This window comes from Diabrotica undecimpunctata, chromosome 7, assembly GCF_040954645.1.
Source record: "Diabrotica undecimpunctata isolate CICGRU chromosome 7, icDiaUnde3, whole genome shotgun sequence".
Classification (NCBI taxonomy): domain Eukaryota; kingdom Metazoa; phylum Arthropoda; class Insecta; order Coleoptera; family Chrysomelidae; genus Diabrotica; species Diabrotica undecimpunctata.
Window position 1 is genome coordinate 121,367,012 of NC_092809.1, and position 11,138 is coordinate 121,378,149.

The window sequence follows — 11,138 nt, forward strand, 5'->3', positions numbered from 1 at the left end:
TCTGCAGCAGAAATATAGTGGAAGAATTGCGTCGGAATATGCACCGATGGTGCTTGTGCAATGTCTACTCAATGTCGTGAAAATTTTAAAGTCTACAAGCGCTTGTGAGACAAAAGTCGTTGAAGTGTATATGGATACACTGTTTGATCCACTGTGTACTTTATAAAGTGCATACACTTGAAAGTCACCAGCAGATACTAAAGACAAGATTATAAGAAATTAGATTGATTATAAAAAGTATGACACGTTTAATATGCACAAGAGGTGCAAGAAATAACTGGATCATATAGGTCAACTTTAAGTAGTTTACTTGATAAACAAGGAAATATTAGGATAAATAAGTTTACTTGATAAACAGCAATAAAGATCGAAAATATAACGACCGGTCCAAACATAACCTTGGTTAAAATGGAAAGGGCTATACAACGATCAAATAATAAGTGATGGATTCGACCGTTACTTATTGGAAATTCATTTTATCTAACAATAAAACACTGAAAACTTTTATTTTTAACACTTCCACAAAATTTGTTTTAAATTATTATCACTACAGATGTTTCGGCCAGAGTGCCGTCCTCAAGTGATCTATTTTTGGTATGTGTTTACACTTTATAGTTTTTAACTGAATAAGTTCACACAGAACAGAATCAATCCATAAATTTTCTAGATTTAAAAATGATCAGACTTAAAAACAAACATAAGTTCTCCGTATTTCATAATCCTACCCATACTGGCACGACTATACACAATTCATCATCCCATCCTACACAACATAAATTGGCTGCCTACCATAGCATGTTACATAGAATAATAGAAATTCCCATGTCAAAAAATAACTTCGAGGTAAAACGAAAACACAATAAATGAAATTTTAAATCAAAAACTACATAAGAAACCCTGAAATTAGTATTTCCACCACCAGAGGAAAAACCCAGTACCTTCTGCTCGATTACATAGACAGGCAAGATAACAACAAAAATAGCCAAACACATAAAAAAGAAAGGAATAACACCAGCTTTTAGAACAAATAACAACTTACGCAAATATATATTAAGAACAACAAGAGACCAAAGAAAAAACAATTACACGGGGGTGTATACCTATACTATAAATAAAGTAATTGAATTAATTAGAAAATTGAAAAATAAATTCACTTCAGGTTATGGTGGGATACCTACAAATACAATAAAACTGTGTGCATATTTGCTAGCTATACCATTATGTCATATAAAAAACAATACCTTAATAAATGGGATATTTCCAGACAACTTAAAAATAGCTGTAGTAAAACCAGTGTATAAAAAAGGTGATTCCAGTTTACTAGAAAATCGTCCGATAAGCCTCTTAGCATCATTCTCTAAGGTTTTTGAAACAGTCATGTGTGTCAGGCTTCTCAGTTTTTTCTATAGTGAGGGACTGTTATGCCATGCACAACATGGGTACTTTAAGGGAAAATCTATAGAGACTGCCATTTATGATTTTATAACAAAGATAAATGAAAGTTATGAAAACAAAGATATATCCATGGGCATATTTTTAGATTTATCAAAGGCATTTGATACTTTAAATTACAAAATACTAATGGAAAAACTTTACAGATATGGCATAAGAGGGTCTCGTATATCCATGGGCATATTTTTAGATTTATCAAAGGCATTTGATACTTGAAACTACAAAATACTAATGGAAAAACTTTACAGATATGGAATAAGAGGGTCAGGTTATAATTGGATAAAATCATATCTATAAAACAGAAAACAGAAAGTAAAATTTGAATACGAGGGAAGAAATTGCTTCCCTGATGATGGTCTTATTTCGGCGGTAATTCCTCAGGGAAGTATTATGGGCCCTCTTTTCTTTGTTCTTTATGTAAATGATTTAGCTTTAGACATTACAGATAATATTCAGAATACTCTTATTGTGGAATTTGCAGATGATAAACATTTTAACTATAGGGTCATCCTTGAATAATTTATTGAATATCGCTAATAATAGATTAGATAAAGCACAGAGATGGCTCAATATGAATAAACTTATACTGAACAAAGAAAAAACAAATTATATCTGTTTCGTCACTAAAACAAATAATAGTACCTTACCAGAAACTGTCTCAATTCAATCGAAAATGGTTACTCTAAACCAAAGCACAAAATTTCTGGTAGTACACATTGACCAAAATTTAGATTTTGAAGTGCATATAAATGAGATCTGTAACAGGTTAGCATCTATCTGCTACTCTTTCAGAATAATAGGAAATTATATGGACGAAAAATGTAAACGAGTTGTATATTTTTCAAATTCTTTCTGTAATGCGATTTGGAATAGTTTTCTGGGGGGAGAAGTGGTAACGCTGAACAGGTTTTTAGATTAAAAAAAAGAGCAATCAGAACTCTGATTAACTTGAAATACAGGGATTCATGTAGAGGTAATTTTAAAAAGCTAAACATACTAACAATTGCTGAAACATACATATATTAATGCTTACTTTTTATTTTTAAAAAAAGACATAAATTCTTGAAACACATAACAAACCATAATACTAATACACGAAAAAATCTCATAAACTATATTATACCAATACATAGACTAAAAGCATCTGCGAAAACCACAGAATATGTCTGTATTAACTTCTTTAATAAACTGCATTACAGCATTAAAATAGAAACTGAGATAAATAAATATAGAAAGTCTGTTCAACAGTTGCTCAGACACCTTGAACCGTACAAAGTGGAAGAACACCTTCAAGCTGACTTGCAGGGAGACTGAGGACTCTTATCTGAATCTAAATGTCACTGTTATTATTATCATATTTTAATATTACTTTTATGTTAAGTTTAGGTTGTTACAGCAACCATTATAAATTGTAATTGACACCATTCTCCCTATTGACAGTAATTTATATTTGTGTGTAATTTTTGAATCCTGAGAATAAAGATTTTTTGTATTCTATTTCTATTCTACAGACTTAAATGTAGCGACTGCCCAAAAACTTACATCGGTCAAATTCGTAAAACTTTTATCAAACGTATACCAGAACATATAAGGGCTTTTAATAATAGAAAAACAGATTCCACGTATGCGCTTCACCTTCTAGACCATATTCATTATTTTAATGACGAATTTCAAATGCTTTACATTTAAAATAAAGCTATATAAGCTATAATAAGTTATCTTTATTAGAATCTATGAATATCAGCAAATTAAAAATACAATCATAATTCTGAATGACCAACTTGAGACAAACAGTTCTCCCTACTTCAACTTATTTAGTTAAAGACTATAAAGTGTAAACACATACCAAAAATAGATCACTTGAGAAAGTCACTCTGGGCGAAACAGCTGTAGTAATAATATTTTAAAATAAATTTTATTGAAGTGTTGAAAACAAAAGTTTTCAGTGTTTTATTGTTAGTATCAAATACCTAGTAGGAAAATAACCGGTCCAGATGAAATTACCAGTGAAATAGTCAAACTACTCGACGATAAAAGCAAACATTCTCTTCTAAACCTCTTCAATAAAATATCCAAAGAGGGCATATACCATGTGTCGTTGAGAGATCTTTTTCTTTCTATTAACAAATATTAAGAGATATGAGATATATTACTTTAAAAAATATGAATTAATTAATTTTTTTTTGTATTGGATTTTTAGTTTTATTGTGGTCAAAATAACATATTTTAAGATATATTATTATATATTTTATCGTTTTATTTGCCTAAAGCTGAAGTTTAGAGAAAATATATCAAAAAATAATAATACAATTTGTTTTAAATTCAAACTACTATGTATTAATCCGAACTTTAAAATTATTTTTATAAAAATAAGTTCATATATCTAAATTATAAATGTACATTCGTATATCATTTGTGCATATTTAGCCTGTTTTAAAATGCATATTGCATTCATATTTTACACATTTTTTAGTGTGCATATTTTCTAGTCTTCACTTATTGCAGTGTCCATCTGGACAAATACACTGAAAGCGTTAAATATTCTTTTATAAGGGCTAATTTATTTACATCTACTTTGTTCTTAAAATAAAAATGAGGATTAGGTAATAAATTTCAGACTCTTAAGAAAGGGTTCTAGATTTTAACAAATGTGATATTTCTACAATTTTATATTTTTTAAATTTTGCAACATTCTTTGCTACATGGAGTTTTTATTATTAGTATTATTAAAATTAAAAAATGTTATGTAGAATAGAAATATTTTTAAAGTAAGGAATATTTATCAAAACATATTTTTTCAAACATAATATAATCAATTTTCTAAGATCATAAATATTTAAAATTCTATAAGTAAACTTTTGAAACAAAAATAAAAATTTTCTTTAACATGTAAACAAAGCTAAAACTGAAACAAAAGTAATTACCTATTTATAACACTTTAATTAATATGTAATAAATATTAAATCACATGCTTAGTCAAGCAGAACACAACACACCGCTTTACCCATTTCAACTTAGTTTATATAAAGTAAACCTACTCCTACACACTTATCAAAATGTTTCGAGAAACCTTCCTACATTTATTTTGTATTAAACCTGCTCCAAACAAGGCTAAATGAAAAACAACAAAATTAAAATCTCCTAATCTTACCTAAAGAAAAATACCGCTCATTCTCCTCTATCAAAGGACCAACTTCCTTAATCAATTTCAAAGGACCGCCGGGAGCGACTTTCGGAAAATTCCGCTCAATCAAGTTTCCTCAACGAACGACCGAAGCACTACTGAAAATGCAGCCAAGTTTCAGCGGTCTTTAGCCCTGAAGCCTGTTGCTGAAAACTCTTCACGTGCGCATTGAACAGATTGAGGGTTAATACTTTTATTAAATATAAACAGTTGGTATTGATAATAAATAAAAACGATGGATGTATATGTATAAAAAAGTGTCGTAATCAGAATATTAATAGAAGTTTATAAATAGGTAAATGGTTTGTTTTTAAAAATCGATTATGTTTACTGTAGTTTGTAACATTTAATTAACATTTTTGACCAAATTAAGCTTGGGCGCTTATAATCTAGTACTTTTTTTATGAGTATGTTTTATTGCGAATAATAAACAAATAAATAATTGCAGACATTATCATAATTATACAGAGGAAAGTAAGATACCATCATTTCGGGTGACTTTCTTTATTTATGACAGTATTCTGAATATATAAAACTATGTTTCTTTATTTATTTCAATTTGAGTTTTGGACCACTTTTTTACAAAAATTACACTAAAACACAAAAAAGCGCTTACTTTATGATAAAAAAAATAAATATGTGGTGTGGAAAGTCACCTGCTAGTGTCGGGTGACTTTGTCTCAAGCTACATTTTACATTTATTATCTGTGATTATTATTATTAAGGCTAAAGTCACCCTACAAGATAATTCAGAAACAAACATTTTGTTAGGTATAAAAAATCTTTATTTAAATTTCAAACAAAAAAAAACTAAAATAACATAAAACTACATAGGGCCCTAAGTTCACAGAAAACATAATTTCTTAACAAAGATGAACAATAAAACGATTTACAAGCTTTTTTTAAATCTGGAAAGAAATACCGGTTTTCTTTAAGTTCCAATGGCTCTGTAAAATCAATATTACTCAAGTGGAAGAATATTCTTATGGCGACTTCGGGCGATCGCCATAAACTTCTTTCACCCAGTACCATTACTTGCACTCAACCGTAACAGTTATTACTGCCTCTTACGAATCTATCGAATTTTCCTGGAAAGCTATCCAAGTAGTCGGATACGATTACGAAGTCTCTTTTACGAAGGTACTTTTTCCTGCTGCAATTTATATTTATCTTTTTCTTTTAATAACTTCATCAGCTGCGGACTGTAATCACTTTTTTTTGCAAGAAAAATTAAAATAGCGTCACTTACTTTCGAAAGTACTTGCGCAGCATCAGTTTTATAGTTTGGAATTCTGGTTAGTACTTCCTCTGCGTTTGGGGGAAAAATTCCACATTTTCTAAAGCCACTTTCCAAATTTTTCGCCATTTGCACTAATTATTTTAACCAACTTTTTCAAAAGGGTGAGAAAGGTGCTTTTTGGGATTAAGTTGGTGTTAATATTCAATGTTTTGTATTTTACCAAAATATTTCGCCAAGCTATTTTCATCGGTCAAAAGTAGGGGATATCTAATGGCCGTGTTAGGTGCGTAGACACACGAATTTAATGTTTTTTGCTTCACAATGCTGTAAAACTTTTAATGCTATATGGGACGATAAATTGTCACCAATTAACACTTTAATGCCAAGAAAGTGAACCAGTCTTCGAAACAAGCTATGTCAAAACATCCGCTTTCGACCTGTTGTACCGTGCCCCATTTGGGCCATTTTCTACCCAAGTCGACCACAGTTTATTGGATTTATATACGACGTATGGAGGTAGCATTTCTCCAGCCGCATTTCCGCAAAACATTATTGATGTTGCCGATTTACTAAAATTCATCATTCTTTCAGGATATTTAGTTCTACGTTTTGTTAAAATTTTCTTTTTGCCGAGGTCGCCACTTAAATTTGTTTTATCGTAGTTCCAAATGTTGTTAGCTGAAACATCGATGAGTCAGTAGTCTCTTATAGTAGTTTTACTGATTTCTGCTCTCGATCGTTTGATGTTGCGTTCAAAACGTTGAGTTAACAACGGATTTCGTTTAAGGAAAGCATTTAACCAGTTTTTTCCTCGCAAGTTATTTTTAAATTGCTTAATAATTCGACCATCATGATCTAAATAATTTTTCACTAAACTTCGTAAATCTATCTGATCAATTGGAAATCCATATAAAAATAAGCTACAAATATGAGACGTGAAGGCTTCCTCTTCAGCTTTCGTAAACATTGCCTGACCACCATATTGTTTTGTATGCCTATTTTTTAAAGTACTTACTGGCACTTAAAATTCTATTGCAGCTTTTCTCTGAGATAGAACTCTATTTCTAATAGCTTCTAGAGCTCTTTCGACTGTTTCTGCTGTGGAATTTCCATAATTTCTACTAGCAGCAACATGTTTGTAATTGGAGGGCATCTAAAGTTGTTACAAGGCTAAATTCAAATTTAAAATCAGCATTTACTTACTTTAATTTTATATAGTACCAACGAATGACCAAAATCTGGCAATCGACAAACTGAGCCAAAGTCACCTGAAAACCGTTAAATTCTGTAGCACCTTGCAAGTAATACCCGACCATCTTAGTGTCTCTGTTTAGGCTGAAATAATGCTGCAGGTCGGTTAAGAATTCGCAGATTTTCAATACGCAACTATGTAATTAAACTTACTCTTTGAAGTATTATTGGTTGCCAACCAATTTTTCCGGGTCAAAAATCTTATGTGAAATGGCTACATTTTAAAAATTCGTTTTTTCTTGATATAACAAGTATTACCGTAATTTATTAAAATTTTCCTACAGTTCATATGGTACTGACGGTGCGATATAATGAAATTTACTTGATAATATATTGTACAAACGCCCTAGTTACTAAAATATCTTTCCCCCAAAATGAGCCAAAGTCACCTTGGTGGGCCACAGTCACCCACCCGAAATTTCGGTACGCCGTTTAGTTTAAAAAATAAAAAATAAACTGCAAAGTAATTCGTTTTAAAACGAAAAAATTGAAGTTTTAGTTTGAAAATATGGATTTATGTTAAAAGTATTAGTTTAGAATAACGGCGCCATTGTTTAAACATTTATTTTATAGCAAAATCACTATTTTTAATTGTTATCAATACTTCTTTTCTAACTAGAAGTTTTCATTTTTGTTTTTTTAAAAGGTTATGAAAAAAACAATTCATTTGAGACCTTCAAAATTAATTTTGGTTGATATTGGTATATGTTTATTAATCTAATTTATTGTCTTTATTTATTATCAAAGGTTCTATTTATAATACTTACAAATTTATTAAAGTCTCTATTAAAATATTCACTAATTTATCACAATATTTATTTATATTTATTTCCGCGAACAATTATATCTCGATCTAAAAACTCGAATTCATGTTCAAAAACTAACTGTTATTCAAAAACTTTCGTCTTTATATATAAAGCACCGTTAATCTAGAATCTCGTCGAAGGATGTCGACCTTCCTGACCCTTGGCGAAAAGACTGGAAGGTAACGCCATACTGGTTTTTTAGCCGAGGGAGACCCGTGGATCTTCTTACTAGAAAATACTCGAATGAATAAGGATAATAATAATAAATATGTTTACAGTTTTGAGTCATATGATGCGGCATTATCTATCGTAACATTGCCCCCCTCTTAAAAGATGTATCAATGTTATGTAAAAGATGTTATGGTGTACTATCATCGGTTTTTCCCTCTGAATCTTGGAATAAGGTATGGACCTTCCCAAAACTGCTGCAATTTGGGAGAACAACCTTTTCGCTTTTTGGAATTATAGAGCCAGACTTTGTCGTTCTTCTTAAAGCACCCCTTTTCGGCTTGTGTATCGTACCGTTTCTTCATTCGGTCGCTAGCGATCTGAAGATGGGAACTGACCAACTCATGTACATCGTCCATTCTTCTTCGTAATTCGACTACATAATCTTCACCTGCTACATCCTCTCCAGGTCGACAACCGAACTCTAGACCACAAGGTAGTCGCATCTCGCGTCCGAATAGGACTCTGGCTGGTGTCTGGCCTGTTGATTCATTAACAGTAGATCTGTAGGCCATTGTGAAGAACGGAAGATATTAGTCCCAGTCTCGCTGATGATCGGACACCATCTTTGTCAAATACTTGCCAACTGTCCTATTCATCCGTTCTACCATACCATCACATTTCTGATGATATGCAGTAGTTCTTGTTTTCTTTATGCCTAGTCTATCACATATTCCTTGGAATAGATCGCTTTCGAAGTTCCTGCCTTGGTCACTATAGATCTCCAAAGGCACTCCAAATCGGCTGATATATTCTTGGATCAACTTATCTGCAACGGTGGCGGCCTTCTGGTCTGGAAGTACGTAAATCTCGACCCACTTAGTGAAGTAATCAATTACTACCAACATGTACTTACCTCCATTTTCACTTTTTGGAAATGGCCCAGCGATGTCCAAAGCTATTCTTTCAAACGGGCTTCCAACATTATATTGTCTCATAGGAGCTCTCCTTTTTCGGTAAGGCCCGTTACTCGTAGCACAAATAGTACATTTCTTACACCAGTCTTTTACGTCGTCGGAACAGTTCATCCAATAAAACCGTTCCCGAATTCGCCGAATTTTCTTTACACCAAAATGTCCTCCTGATGGACTGTCGTGTAACTGACGAAGTACTTCGGCTATTCTGCTCTTTGGAATCACCAACTATCTTCTCTTCTCTAAACCGTTATCATTTTTCAGTACTCGTTTGAGCAAGCCATCTTCCATCATAAATGAGTCCCACTGGGCCCAATACGTCTTAACTACTGAGCATAGGTTTAATATTTCTTGCCAACGTGGTCGACGGTTTTTCTCTTTCCATTTTCGAATTTTCTGTACAACTGGATCTCTCTCTTGTTCTTCCATTATCTTGGTAGGCGTCCAGTCGTCGTTGACCATCGTTGTTCTTAGCACTGCTGCTTCCTTGGATTCCGTTTTGTTGCAGTGGAAACACTCTGCTGGGCATGGCCTTCTGGAAAGAGAATCAACGTTTCTGTGGCTATCTTGAAACTTAAAATCGTATTCTTGGAGTCGTTCGATCCACCTGGCTATTTGACCCTCTGGATTCTTAAACTGCATCAACTACTTAAGAGCGGCATGGTAGGTTCGGATTAAAAACTTTCTTCCATAGAGGTATTGATAGAAGTGCTCTACTCTACTGATTTCACTACTGCTAGAAGTTCTCTTCTCGTGACGCAATAATTCCGCTTAGGTTTTGAAAGAACTTTACTAAAATATCCGAGGACTCGTTCCTGTCCTCCTTGAATCTGAGACAGCACTCCTCCAATCCCCACATTACTTGAATCTGTATCTAAGATAAACTCTCCTACTGGCAGTGGATACCCTAAAATTGGTGCTGTTAATAAATGCTTTTTTAAGGTCTCAAAGGCATTTTGGAAGTTTGTATCACTGCGGTAATCTCTTGCTTCCTCTGTGAGTCGCGTTAATGACTTAGCGGTATCTGCAAACTTCTTAATAAACCTACGGTAGTAAGTACATAGTCCAAGAAAACTTCTTACTTAATGTTTGTCAGTTGGTTTTGGTCACTCCTTAATGGAATCGATTTTTCCCTTATCCACGGCCACTCCTTCTTTATTGACTATTTGACCCAGATAATTGACTTTACCTTGAAATAGCTGGCACATCTTAGGGTTTAACATCAATTTGGCAGCTTTAAGACGATTAAAAACGTTTTCTAAATTCTTCAGATGATTTTCAAATGTCTCCCCCAAGACGATTATGTCATCTAGATAAACCAGGCATGTTTTCCAAGATAATCCTCTAAACACATTTTCCATAAGCCTCTCAAATGTCGCAGTAGCATTACAGAGTCCAAATGGCATAACGTTGAATTGCCACAATCCAGATCCTGTGGCGAAGGCTATCTTCTCTTTATCTACTGGGCCATTTCTACCTGCCAGTATCCAGACTTCAAATCCAAAGTAGAAAACAATTTACTTCCAGCCAATGTGTCCAATGTATCGTCGATCCGAGGAAGAGGATAACTATCTTTCTTGGTAATGTTGTTCAGCAAACGATAATCTACATAGAACCTCGTCGTTCCGTCTTTCTTCTTAACCAGGACCACCGGAGAGACCCATGGGCTCGTAGAAGGTTCATTCTCCCTACCAATTTTCATATTTGAAATTATTCGAAACTCATACTTTTTAAATCGTTAATTATAATATTAAAATAAAGTATTTTTAATTTTTATAATAGTCATTCTTAAGTATACGTATTAATTATTGTTATATTCGCACAGTTTCATTTCTCAATATTAATAAATAAACAAATGGTGAGTTTTTGAAAAAAATGTGATCTCGATCACAAATGATCCAAGAACAACAAGAAAATCGAAATGGGATTATTTCATATCACTTTCTCATGAAGGTGTAAACGAAAAACTTAATACACAACGTCGCCTTAGTGACACAAAAATTTAACTACGTTTTTTCCCGTTTTGAGATATCTACACCATTGAACTTACTTTAATGAGATCT

At 32.7% G+C, this 11,138-nt stretch overlaps 1 protein-coding gene across 1 annotated transcript in view; it reads right to left on the reverse strand.

Moving 5' to 3' along the window:
* LOC140445761 (probable G-protein coupled receptor B0563.6) overlaps positions 1-4,721 on the reverse strand; it is a 294,516-nt gene extending 289,795 nt beyond the window's left edge. The window contains exon 1 of the mRNA XM_072538085.1: positions 4,604-4,721. The gene's annotated coding sequence lies outside the window, so the exon portion shown is untranslated. The remainder of the gene's footprint in view (positions 1-4,603) is intronic.
* Positions 4,722-11,138: the final 6,417 nt, after the last annotated feature.